The 12,997-nt window shown below is 46.5% G+C and overlaps 1 protein-coding gene across 1 annotated transcript in view; it reads right to left on the reverse strand.

The window, feature by feature from the left end:
- Nucleotides 1-12,997, reverse strand: part of LOC134067956 (neuronal PAS domain-containing protein 3) — a 186,411-nt gene that overhangs the window by 48,642 nt on the left and 124,772 nt on the right. The gene's annotated exons all lie outside the window — the stretch shown is intronic.

Here is a 12,997-nt window from a genome sequence, read left to right on the forward strand (position 1 = left end):
CCCATCAGGCTGCACTCACTCAGAGCCCCGCGCCGCTGACTCAGGCAGAGTCAGGCTTGTTTGCTGTGTTTGTGGAGAGAGGTGAGGAAAGATGCACCGGGCATTTCAGCCAGACACCTCTATTTGCTGTTTTACTAGAATAGCCTTTTAGTCTTAACTTTATTTAGTTAACATCATCATCATCATCATCATCACCATCGTCATCCTCACCATCACATTCAAAAATGGTACTAACATGCATAATATGCATATCTAGATTCCTATTCATCATCACTATTTTCAAGACCAGAGTCAGACTGTTGATGTTGTCCTACATTACTATCATCACAGATTATGATAACTGCCATGGAAGCTCCATTTCTTCACAAGGTTGCACGTATACGGTCATGTTCGTTGCTATGATCTTTGTTATACCTGTATCCTCAGACTTACAGGAAGTGTAGTCTCCATTAAGGATTTCTAGACCAGGCCTGGCATCACATTTCTCCAGTTCCCAATCCCTAGTCTGTTGGGCCCTTATCTTACCACAAACACATAAACAATCACTGCTCACACAGCCAGTGCTTAGCTTTTAACTTAATTCAAGTTCAATTTCCATAATTGCCCTTTATCAGGGTGGAACGCAATTTCTCCTCCCCTCCATCTCTACACTCGTTTCATCCCTCGTTTCTTCCCTCCCCGCATCTCTCCAGAGAACCCTGCTCTCGCACAACAAATCCCATAATGATCACCACGCCACCCCCTTCCAAAAAAAACCCTGTTCTAATGTTCACTAATAACGCACATTACTGAAATAAATGTAGAGGGAAATAAATATATAATTGAAACCTAAAGAGAGGGCTTGTCTCATTTACAAAGCCAGAAAAGGAGATTTGCTCGTGTTAATTGGGGATGACAAGCACAAACAGCGGGTCGTTAGCGCATCTCTGGCATGAGCGCAGCCTGCCGTCAAGAACGTCTCATTGTGTTCTGCCGCAAATTTCCTTCCAGAATAGCAGGGCCGCGCTGGGTTTCTGGGTGTCTTTTGGGGATGGGAGTCTGTGGGGATGGGAGGATTACATGGGAATAATCGCTTTAATGTTGAATCCCCTCAAAGCAATTTAGCTCCACGCTGATGACTGTGCCACGCAGAGACGACGATAAAGGCGGGGAACAATGGCAACAATGTGCACTTGAGTATTCCATTCACATGTTTTGGAGATGAAGACACGGAACGTGTTGAAATGAACCTGCAAGAGCCAAATAAGGTCGACCTGTATCCTGTAAAGTGCAAGTGTGTTAATCTATCCAACTTCCTTTCAAAACTCGGGTGAGGGAAGAAGCCCCCTCACCTAGTGCAGTGGCCTCTCATCACGGGTACGCTCAATACCATTGCACGTTCAATACCAAGCACTGCACAGTAGATCACCACTTTAAAAAAGAAAGAAAGAAAGAATGAAAGAAAGAAAGAGAGAAAAAAACCCTCAGTCCCCAACGCATCCACAAAAGCCCGTCATCAATAAATCCCGATTTGTCAGTGTAAATTTTATGATCGGACGGCTCAAATTAATTCTCGTTTGGCCTAATCTGCTCAGCAGGTGAGGCAGGGCCGTCGCGTGCTCCCTGTAGGGGATCCCCCGGCACTCGGAGAGGAGTGCTGCCATGGCGCTTTTCACCGGCGGGCTTAAGGTAAGTCCACGGCACAAATGGAAGCCCCAGCAGGTTACGCTCATTCACACAATATCTGGAGTCTGACATACAGTATTTATCCTCCTAATACCATGATGACTTATTTGACAGTATGGCCCATAATTTGCATTAAGTATAATCATTATGCCACCTTGACTATGCTATTGAGAGATTTTGTATGAGTAATAGTAAAAAAAAATAGCCACTATGAAAATGTGCTAACACGTCGCCATAGGGATAAGTCTAACATTATCACAGGGGGATAGAAAGGAAATCTACAATAAAGTCAGCCAATCAAAAAAAGAAAACAACCACCTTACCACCTCCTGGCAAGTCTTTATTTTACAAATACATATTCAACAATGTTAGCGTGCCGCAGCTACAAGCTAATTAGAGAGCGGCATGGTATAAACATCTTATCCTGAGGCATCACCACGCACTCCAGAGATAAAACTCCAAAAACCGCCTCGCCTCCTTCACAGTGCTGGCTGATCCCATATCTGAAGTCGCAGCCAGCACTGTACAGAGCGAGGCACAGTGGGACAATGTAACATACACAAACACTTTCACACCGCCATTGTGATTATACAGAAATACCAGCTCCTAACAGCAAGCAAGAGTTCTGCACTCTCTGAACTACTGCATGACATTGGAACGCTCTCTGGCCTCAGTGAATCCATAAAACATAAATTTCTGCACACTGCATATCCTTTCTATACGCAGTATATGTTGCACAGTAGTATTGCGGTTAGTTAGGACATTCCCATAGAAAACAAAGCAATCGAGCAGACAGCTGCATTCAGTTAGGACACTCGGGTGCTCCAATTGAGGTAGGCATTACTGGGGTGACTGCATTACACAAACAGATATCTGGTGCTTATTTGGGCTTGGAAATTGTCCATATACTGTACCATATGACAGCAGGAGCTTTCTGAAACACACAAATACAATGGATATGGTGGACAGGTGCACTAACTAACTACTGTATCTATCTCATAGAGGTACAGGATAGATGGAGGGTTTAACACACAGACTGGGCCCAGTAATTAAGTATAGCCTAGCGTGTGATTTTAATCTCCTATGCTACCAAAATAACACTGACTCTCAAAATGTCATGTGACAAAACAAGGACCTCTGAAGCCCCCTTTTCATTCTGAGCTCTCGCAGTGGGAGAGCTCTTGTGTTTTGTGGACACTGGGACGAGAGTCCTGGTGCGTGTCTCTGTTAGGGTCAACCCTCTTAGAGAAACTGCCACCTCCACTGTCTGATGGAGGCACCGGGCTGGGGTGGAGGCACCCTGGGAAGAGAGGGTCCCGTGTCAGGGGTGGAGTCTGGATCCTCCATCCTCTCACAAATGACTTCATTCACACACCAAAAAAATAAAGACTGCTTCTCCTCGCTCCTCCCATACACACACACACACACACACACACACACACACACACACACACAAAAGACGGCACGTTTTACATTCGTATTTAACCTCGAGAGCAATGCACTACCACAGATTAGCAAGACCCACACACAAAAAATGAAAATCTGGCGATTCCAATTTGTAATTGGATTAGACCCCTGTCATAATAGCAAAACAAGATGACGGTGGACAGCTTGACTGGGTGCCAGCTCTGAATACATTACGCATCACAAGTGTTTTTTTTTCCTCCCTTATAAAAATCTATTTCCGTGTGGAGATGAAAAACGGGTAAAGCTATCTCTCCTTTGCAGGCTTGGAGGATTGGGGGAGGAGGGTGGGGAGGGATGGAGAGGATGCCTGTTTGTGTGTGTGTGTGTGTGTGTGTGTGTGAGTGTGTGTGAGTGTGTGTGTGTGTTTGTGAGGGGGGCAGTGGTGTTATACCAAACCCTTTTGTCGTCCCATTATAATTCATGAACACGAAGCGATGACTATTTTAACTGTATTAGAATGGCGGGCCCCCAGTTTTCAACACAAGTGGCTCGACAATGCTCTCCAATTGCCGCCTCCACCCATTCCCACCCCCCCTCCACCCGCCACCATCTCCTCCACCCCCAACTCCTCCTCATCTCCACTCCACTGGACTTAATCTCACCGCGGCGCCCACTGATGGCTACAGAAATAACATCGCCACTGATAGCCATTCAGCCAGCGGTGACTGGAGTAGGCAGACATACGGACATAAAGTGGAGTGGCCAGTGTTGTCCATTACATGAGAGGGTGTGTGTGTGTGTGTGTATATGTGTGTGTGTGTGTGTGTGTGGAAGGTGGGAGGCAGATTACGTTCTGTGATTGTGGAAAGGACACTTGGATTACGGCAGGCGCGCACGTTTGCATTGTAAATGAGACTCCTCAGGAGCTGTAGCCGATGGGGGCCATCAGGCCCTGCCCTCAGCAACATGCTTATTCTGTAGAAGGTCACTCAATAATATCACCCCTCCACCCTCCTCAACCTCCACCCCCATCCTCCAACCACATGCACTCGCCATGCTTATTAAGACGGACTGGAATATATTAATGCACACCACACCCCAGAAATAAAGAGAGGAAGAGAGAGAGAGAGGGAGAGAGAGAGAGGCAAACATGAAAGAAAGGAGGAGATAAAGACTATAAAGGAAGAGAGTGCAGAGACAGGTAGGAAGGGAGAGAGAGAGAAAGAAAAAGAGAGAGCCAGAGAGAGGGAAAGAGACTTTAGACTTTTCGTTTTAAGGAAGCAAAACCCTTTAATTAGTAGGGGTTTCAAAAAGAAATGTCAGCTCAGTCTATTAGCTGTTCAGGACCCATCAAAGCCGTAATCCCCCACTGTCAAAATCCATCACTTGACAGACAGCTCGCTTCCTGTGGCTTCTTTTTGTTTTAAATCCGTCCCCTCTTTCCCTAAGAACCCGGATTCACATACACGAGCTGTTGCCACTCTGCTCCCTCCTCTCCCCCCCAACAACCGCCATCCCAAGATCTCCTCTGAATATCACCCCCTCACACCCCCACACACCCCCACCCCCATCATCCCCCACTGCCTCAAAAAAAGCACCCTTTGTCAGCACCCGCTCCCTCCTGTCTCCCTTACACCTGCAACTCTCCCCCCCCCCACCTCCTTCCCTCCCTCCCTCCCTCCCTCCGTCCCCGCCCCGCCCCTTGTATCAATGCCCTGAGGAGGTCTGTCAAGTGTCACCGCTCGGCGGCTCAAAAGCAACAGGAGTCTGCCAGGAGCCCCCGCGCCCCTCATTATGACACAATTACCGGCTGGCATCAAACGCGGGGCGGCGCCTGGGCGCTCACCTCCCGCTCCGCGCCGTTTAACCTGTTTGTAATCGAGCCCACGCAGCCGGGCGCAGCTCGCTCGCTCGCTCTGGCCCCCGATGCCAGTCCCGTCGCCGCGACGACGACACGATGGCATATTTGCTCTGTTTGTGTGTGATGACATGCCTGGAGTGAGGGGTTAGCGAGAGAGAGAGAGAGAGAGAGAGAGCGAGGGAGAGAGAGAGAAGGGAAGGAAAGGGAGAATAGGCGTTCATCTTCTTGCAAGCAAAGACAGCATTAGTCTTTGAGAAGATTGGTGGCAGTTCATTCTCTCTCTTGTAAATGTTTCATGTCTGCCTTTGGTGCAACATTAAAAAAAAAATCACATACATAAATAAGCCACGGAACCACAAGGTGTCAAAACGGGTATGTGCATGCAAGTAAAAAGTCTCAATAAATAATTGAAACAAATGACTAATCTTTCATTCATTTGAAAAATGCAGAGCTGCAATACTCAGACACTAATTTGAGCTACTTCATTTGGGAAACTACACACACATTGAGAGACGCTGTCCCATGAGAAAGTGATTACATGAAGTGAATACGAGGGGAGGGTGGGTAAATCCCTCTGCACTCTCCTAAAAAATTGGAGTGACTTTGCAAAGTACTAATCAAATAAATTGACGCTGGCTTGAGGGTTCAGAATTAATTACAGCATTTAACATTAGCTAAATGGAATATTATAAGTTTGATAGCACATAATTACTCCTGTATTAAAGATTCATATTACATTGCCTTCAATTGATAACACTTGGCATTATGCTATTCAATTAAGAAAAAAAAAGAATAAAGAAAAAAAAACATGCATTTTTTCTCTCTCCCTGCATATTGCTCTTCTTGTAAGGCCTGTGCTTCTGGAGCCAAACGGTTTCTCTGTAATTAGACTCTTGTTCTGGCAGCAGCTGCTTTCAGTGTAAGGGGCTGAGGAAAGGCTAATAATAACCCTATGATGCAAAGTAATAGCCTTTCGGTGAATACCTTGTGTTTTGCCATGAATACCCTCTTAAAAAAATGGAGCCCCTGACTTTATTTGAACGGATAATGACAGTGAATTACTCGCGGGCCGCAATGAAATCTCCTCTTGGAAAAAAAAAAAAATCATCTGAGCGGCATCATCTGAGCACACAGCCCAGCCGACGGAGGCAGAACGGCCTTTTCATGTTGAAAATTACAATTCATGGTGGACTTCGCCAAACAAAATAGGGGGGAAAAAATCCAAACCTGTGTGTGTCTCCTTGGTGTGTCTGTAATTTGTACGGACAAAAAAAATAACCACAAAAAACACAAGAATCTGGCAGGAGGAGCATGATAGGCAAAAAATAAAAAATAAAATAAAATAAAACAAAATTCTCTCGAGCAGGCACCGGCTTAAAGGAAGCCTGTAATTAGAGGCCAATTTCAGCTGTCGGTGCCGCCGCCGGACCCAGGGGAACACCTAGCTACCTGCCTGACCTTGGCAAATGGGAGTCCTTGGTGGAGCCGGTGACCCTCTGAACCTCACTCACATCCAATCTCCCTCACCGAGAAAAGGGGCGACCCGCCTCATGCAAATCTCATCTCCCCAGCGAGCCGCGTATAAACCGCAGCCTAATTAAATATTTTTTAACGATGTGAGTAATTTTTGCCAAAGGGTGGATTCAGGGGGAAAAAATTTAATATGAGATCACAAAAGATGTTCCCGGCGTTGATTCAGTAAATTAATGACTATCGGCCTGACGATAAAAGCACACAGCCAAGACTGAGAACGGAGCCCTGTGGAAAAAAAACAGAAGCCCTAACTTCATTTGTCTAATAACCAAATGCATTCAGGGACAAAGCAAAAGGAGAGAGAGAGAGAGAGAGAGAGAGAGAGAGAGAGAGAGAGAGAGAGAAACAAACTAAAAGCCTTTTGGAAAGTTTCCATGTGGACATACTTCATAGCATGAAGATGACAGATAACCTGCACGGTGCCAAGTCCAGGCAAGAGAAGTAATATTTGTCAGCCAACCAACAAGGTCTTCTAATTTCACTATTCAAACAGACACACACTGATGATGCCCCCCCCCCACACACACCACCAGCTCCCACCACTGCTGGCTCCCAGCCCCTGTCTCTCAACATCATTCCACCACACACCACCCCCTACACACACACACACACACACACACACACACACACACACACAGAGACACTCTATCCCGTCCTCGATCATCACCCCTCCACCACACACACACACACACACACTTCAGTTCTCCATCCCAGCCCTCCCACTCCAAACTGCGTCTGGGTTAAGCTGCCCTCTCTCCTCCTCTATTGCTTTCAGCGGGCCGAGTATCTATCACAATTCCACTATTAACTGGAGAGAGCTTTTTGCCGTCCACTCGAGTGTTACAGCGCTCAGATTACAGTAACCTTTAGCGGGGCTGTGACAGTGGCTCACAGATTTACTGGAGAAGCAGTCAGTCTGTCTCGTTCTCCCTCGCCTTCTCTCTCTCACTCTCTCACTCTCTCTCTCTCTCTCTCTCTCTATCCCCCTCTCTCTCTGGATCTAATACTGCATTGTGCCACTTCTCCAAGGGGCCTTAATCTTCCCTGCCCAACTAAAGCCTGTCACTTGAAGAAAAATGGAAGACATCAAGGAGGCTGGATGGCCACACCTTTTAAAGGGTACTTTCTCCCTGATATTAATGTCTGCATGCTCTGTACCCAAGGCTGCGCTTAAATTAGCCATTTCGAAACAAATGATCCTGACTATCTTCAAGAGGTAATCAATCGCACAATCAATTAGGTTTGATATGCGGGAGTAACGAAACAGGGGCCCGTCTCAATGACAAGTGTGCGTACCCCCGGCCGAGCGAGGACAAATCGTAAAAAAAACCTACAAATGATCAATACATAAAAACTACACGCTTAATCAATATTTGCATTCAGCTCATAACACTTTTAGAGCATAATAAAAAGCCACTTATTTCTATTTCACCTGCACAGCATGCAATAAAATCAATATAGGCGCCCATTCAGAACTCAAATATTATGAATAAGGAAAGCATCAAATGCTCTGTTATTAGATTGTGTGTGTATGTGTGTGTGTATGTGTGTGTGTGTGTGTCACTTACTATGTATGAATTACTATTCTAGGGGGAAACATCATAAATTCCTGAACAAAATGCTCATTTTTTACCGAAGGGGAGACAATACAGGACTAGAGGGGGAGAGAGAGGAGGAGGGGAGAGAGAAAAGGGGGGGAAGGGAAAATAACTTTTAACAATTAACTTCGAAGGACAAAAAGGGTGAAATTTCTCCCCGTGCTCTTTCTCTGGCGCCCGCCTGATTTTTATCGAGCTCTCAAAGCCCTCTTAGATCATCTTAATCCACTGTGGCAAAGTAGCTGAATATGAGATTCAGATTGTCTTAGAAACGCCGCGCTACCAATCAGCTTCCTGACACCGCTTTTCTCTTCAACCTTCAGAACTTGTGACAGCAAAGACCAAAAGCCAACTCACAAAGGAGCCCGGCGAACGGCAAACTCGGCAAGCTGGGCTGCTTAATCCAGAGAACAAAGATAGCACTTGACACTTCTGAGCAGTTTCAAGTCCAAATATTTTATCAATCACTATATATATAGTGATTGATAAAATGTTCCTTGTGGGGCTATATATATAGGCCTATATATATATATATATATACTGTATGTATAGCCACATAAGGAGTATATATAGTATCTATAGCATATAACATTGGCAACCCCTGCAGAAGCAAGACAAATACTGTAGCATGGCACACCAGCACAAGGGAAGATGAGAGGACTGTGTGATATTTACCCTGTCAAACTGCCCTACAGAAATACGCTGATATTTACCCTGTCAAACGGCCCTACAAATACGCTGCACACCATTTCCCCATTCTTCACAAAAATACTGCAATCATCACTGTTGCGTCATATCATGGCAGGGAGCTGAATCCGCCGCTGATTCAGATAGAGATCTGATGGGAGATGAAGATAGCTTCACATCCAAACGGGCCGTAAGAATACCGTTTGTAATGTGTGTGTGTGTGTGTGTGTGTGTGTGTATGTGTGTGTGTGTGTTTGTTTTGTGGATGCTGTCATTCCTACGGCCCTTACAATAGGGATTACAGGGAAGGGATAAAGCTGGGCGATCTCCTCTGAAGCAAGTATTATCACAGCAACAACAGCAGCTTGAAAGGGCTGAGGGTCACTGGTGGCAAAGAGAGCAGAGGAGGGGAGTGTATGTGTGTATGTGTGTGTGTGTATCTGTGTTGGTGTGTGTGTGTGTGTGTGTGTCTGTGTGTGTGTGTGCGAGAGAGAGAGGGAGATGAAGGAAGAGAGAAAAGAATAAAAAGAGAGTGCAAAATAGGGGGCAAGGACAGAGAGAAAGAAAAAAAGGAAAAAAAGAGAAAGGGGAGAGAAGGAGAGCGAAAGAGGGGACAGAGGTTGGGGCCGGAGAAGGAGAGGGAGGGGGGAGAAGAGAGGAGGAAGAGAGGGAGGAAGAAAGGGAGGAGACAGAGAGAGAGAGAGAGAGAGCAAAGGAGCTCTAAAGCACAATTCCCATCACGGGCCCTGCGCTAACCTCGACCCGAGGCTGGGGCCAAACCCCCTGCCCACTGCCCACTGTATGGGCCAGTTACAGATCACTGGCCACTTTGAAAATCACCAAAATGAAAATCAACTCGAGGAGGAGAAATCTGGGGAGCCAATAACCCACTTTCTCCCGCGGTCACATCCCAATGCCTCCCCATGAAGAGGAAGTGTCACTAGGGTCTCCCTCCCTCTCTCTCTCTCTCTCGCTCTCTCTCTATATGTGTGTGTGTGTGTGTGTGTGTGTGTATGGCAGAAAGTGTGTGTGTGGGGGGTGATCTCAGACTTCCTGGGTCTTTCTTTAAGCCTTTATGTCCTCCAGGAGAACATTTACCATTGTGATTTTCCATCCTCTCTCTCTCTCTCTCCCTCACATACACACACACACACACACACACACACACACACACACACACACACACACACACACACACACACACACACACACACACACACACACACACACACACACACACACACAAAACGCCCCCATCCTCCCCTGTCCTCCCCTTCCAACACGCCTTGGCCCAAATTAAATCACCCACAAAATAAAACAGAGTGCAACACAATGCAATGTTACCCATTAGTCCACCCTGTAAAAGAGATTAAATGCTCTTGATTCAATGCTCTCTCTTTCTCTCTCTCTCCCTCTCTCTCCTTTTGCCCTCTTTCCCTCGCTCCATCTCTCTCTCCCTCTTTGCTCTCTCTTGTCTTTTTTTCCTTCTTCTCCAGGCTGCACCACATCGCTCTCTGTCTCCTTATTGGAATCACTTATCCATCGGCCTTCTGTGAATCTGAATAACGCTCAGTGCTTCCAAACATGCGTGCCTTAACACAAATCAATAAACTCATTTTCTTGTAACAGTTTCATATTAATCGGAGGGGCGAGGGGTGGGTGGGTGAGGGGGGTGGGGTGGGTGGGGGGGTGGGGGTATTCTGGAACAGAATGAGGAATGCACGGCCGGCCAGCCTCACTGGATCAGGGGGATAAAGATGGGATGCACCAGGGGGGCTGCCATGATCCCTTAATGAAACGACAGAGTCCCACCCACACACACACACACACACACACACACACACCCTTCTTCTCCCTCTTCTCTCCTCCTCTCTCCTCTTCCATCTCCACTTGCTGTCGTTCTGTTTCTATCTCTTCTTCAGTCCTCCCTCCCCCTTCTCTCTCTCCCTCCCTCTCTCCCCCCTTCTCTCTCTCTTCCTTCTTCCCCATGTCGTCTGCTCAAGTCTGATGAGTTCTCATGCTGATCAAATAAAAGCAGAAATAGCCTTTTGTAGTTGTGGTCAATTTTCCCCGTGCGCACACTGATAAATCCAGACACTGCACAATCACACGCCATAAATCTATGTCTGTTCCCTGCTGTGGCCCATTGATGAATTATTGAACAGGAGGGAAAGAACACATACATCCACCTCCCCCTGCACAGAATTACAGAATTATTTTCTCTTACGTTTGTGTGTGTGTGTGTGTGTGTGTGGCTGTGTGTGTGTGTGTGAGTGTACAGAAAGGTACTGAATGTGTATATATATATTCTATACACTATTATATATGTATAGGTATATACCATAAAATAAAAATATACGCACACACACACACACACACACATATGGCACATTCATATATGAAATAGTGTAGTTGGTGCCAATGTGATCCCTATAAGGTTAGATTTGAAGTGGAGGTATACTGAGTGACCACTTGGTCACTTGGTATGCATGAAGTGGCCGGTTTGACACGCATCCTTGCACACGCTCTGTAAACAAAATGACATTTTTTTTAACCCCTCCCGCCCCTGAACACGTCTCTCAAGCCATTCAGCGGTTATGACACTTTCACATGTTTTCTGTGAGCTGCTTTTCCTCTCCGGCTATTGGCCGAGGTGGAGTGGGCTGGGGATTAAATGAATTGTGGGATTCCACTGCTGGACGACACTCCACACACTTGCAAGTGAATACAACTGAAAGATGCTGTGCTTTTGTGTGTGTGTGTGTGTGTGTGTGCGTGTGTGTGTATGTGTATGTGTGTAAGTGTAAGTGTGTGTGTGTGTGTGTGTGTGTGTATGCATGGGTATCTGCCTTTATGGGCTGGGTGAGGGTGCAAGAGAAAGGCTAGGATTGGAGTACTGTATCCCTGGTATTCCTTGTGGGGTTCAATTCAACAACAACAACAACAAAAAACGCAGGTGAAACACCTCCTCCACGCCTCCGTCCCATCACAGTCCACAGACAACCTCATTTAGAGAGACGCAGAAACATGTCTGCTTCAAGTCTGCCCCACTGGGAGGAGAGGAGAGGAGGAGAGGAGAGGAGAGGAGAGGAGGAGAGGGGAGGGGAGGGGAGGGAGGGATGGATGAACGAATGAATGAACACCGACTGCGGAACAGCTAAATGGCATTAATCTGGGATTATCTTTGGCGAGAGGAAATTAAACGTGTGACACCGTTCGCAGACACCTTTCGGCCAGCCCTCCCCCCTCTCCCCCCCCCCCCTTCTTTCTTTCTGTCAGTGGGAGAAAGGACCGAGGGGACGTGTCAATTCCGCTACTGTCATCTTGGCACGGGGGTGCAGAGCGCACTGAGCACCGAGCCATGCAGCGTCTTATTTACATACATTAACATAGGGCTGCTCCTTGTACATTGTGCTGCCTATTTACATAGCCATCGCCACAGTAGTGCTGGTGATGGTTGTTTGGTGGGGGGGGGATAAAGAAAGAAAAAATAACATAAAATAACAGCATGGCAAAAGAGTAGGGAGGCATTCACCGTCTCGTATTGTTTATGTGTTTGTATAATTACCAGTAAACATATTCATTTATTCATCCATTCAATCTATTATTTGCCAGGCAGATGGTCTAACCTAGAGCAAGGCAAAGCCACAGCCATGGCAGACAGACACTGCAGAGAGAGAGAGAGAGAGAGATAGAGAGAGAGAGAGAGAGAGAGAGAGGGGGAGAGAGAGAGAGACAGAGAGAGAGAGACAGAGAGAGAGAGCGAGAGAGAGAGAGAGAGAGAGCGGGAGAGAGAGATGCTTAGGAATGATCTGTCGCCCACAGCCAGAGAAGTAGGAACCTTGAGAGAGAAATACTGACAAATAACAAGGTGTAAATGCCGATTTAACCCCTAAAAAATGAGCAAACAAAAAAAAAGTCAACATCAAGGGACTGCTTTGAGTAAAATATGAATAAGAATTGAGAGGCCTTCTTTTGGTGAAAAACAACAAACAAAAATTGTCTTTACAGTAAAGAGTATTGACCTCCAGCCCAGCTTTTCTAATCAGTCAAGGGGGTGAGCAGGGCTTGCATTGGAACTCCACTGTGGTGGGCCTATGCTTCTTGACCCCACAGCTTGCTAATAAAGCTAATTAGCCGGCCCTGCACTGAAATATCATAATCTATTTGCTTAAACTCTGCAAACCAGTGTGCCTGTGTGTGTGTGTGTGTGCCTGTGTGTGTGTGTGTGTGTTTTGTCTGTGTG

The sequence above is a fragment of the Sardina pilchardus genome, chromosome 20, assembly GCF_963854185.1.
Source record: "Sardina pilchardus chromosome 20, fSarPil1.1, whole genome shotgun sequence".
NCBI classification, from domain to species: domain Eukaryota; kingdom Metazoa; phylum Chordata; class Actinopteri; order Clupeiformes; family Clupeidae; genus Sardina; species Sardina pilchardus.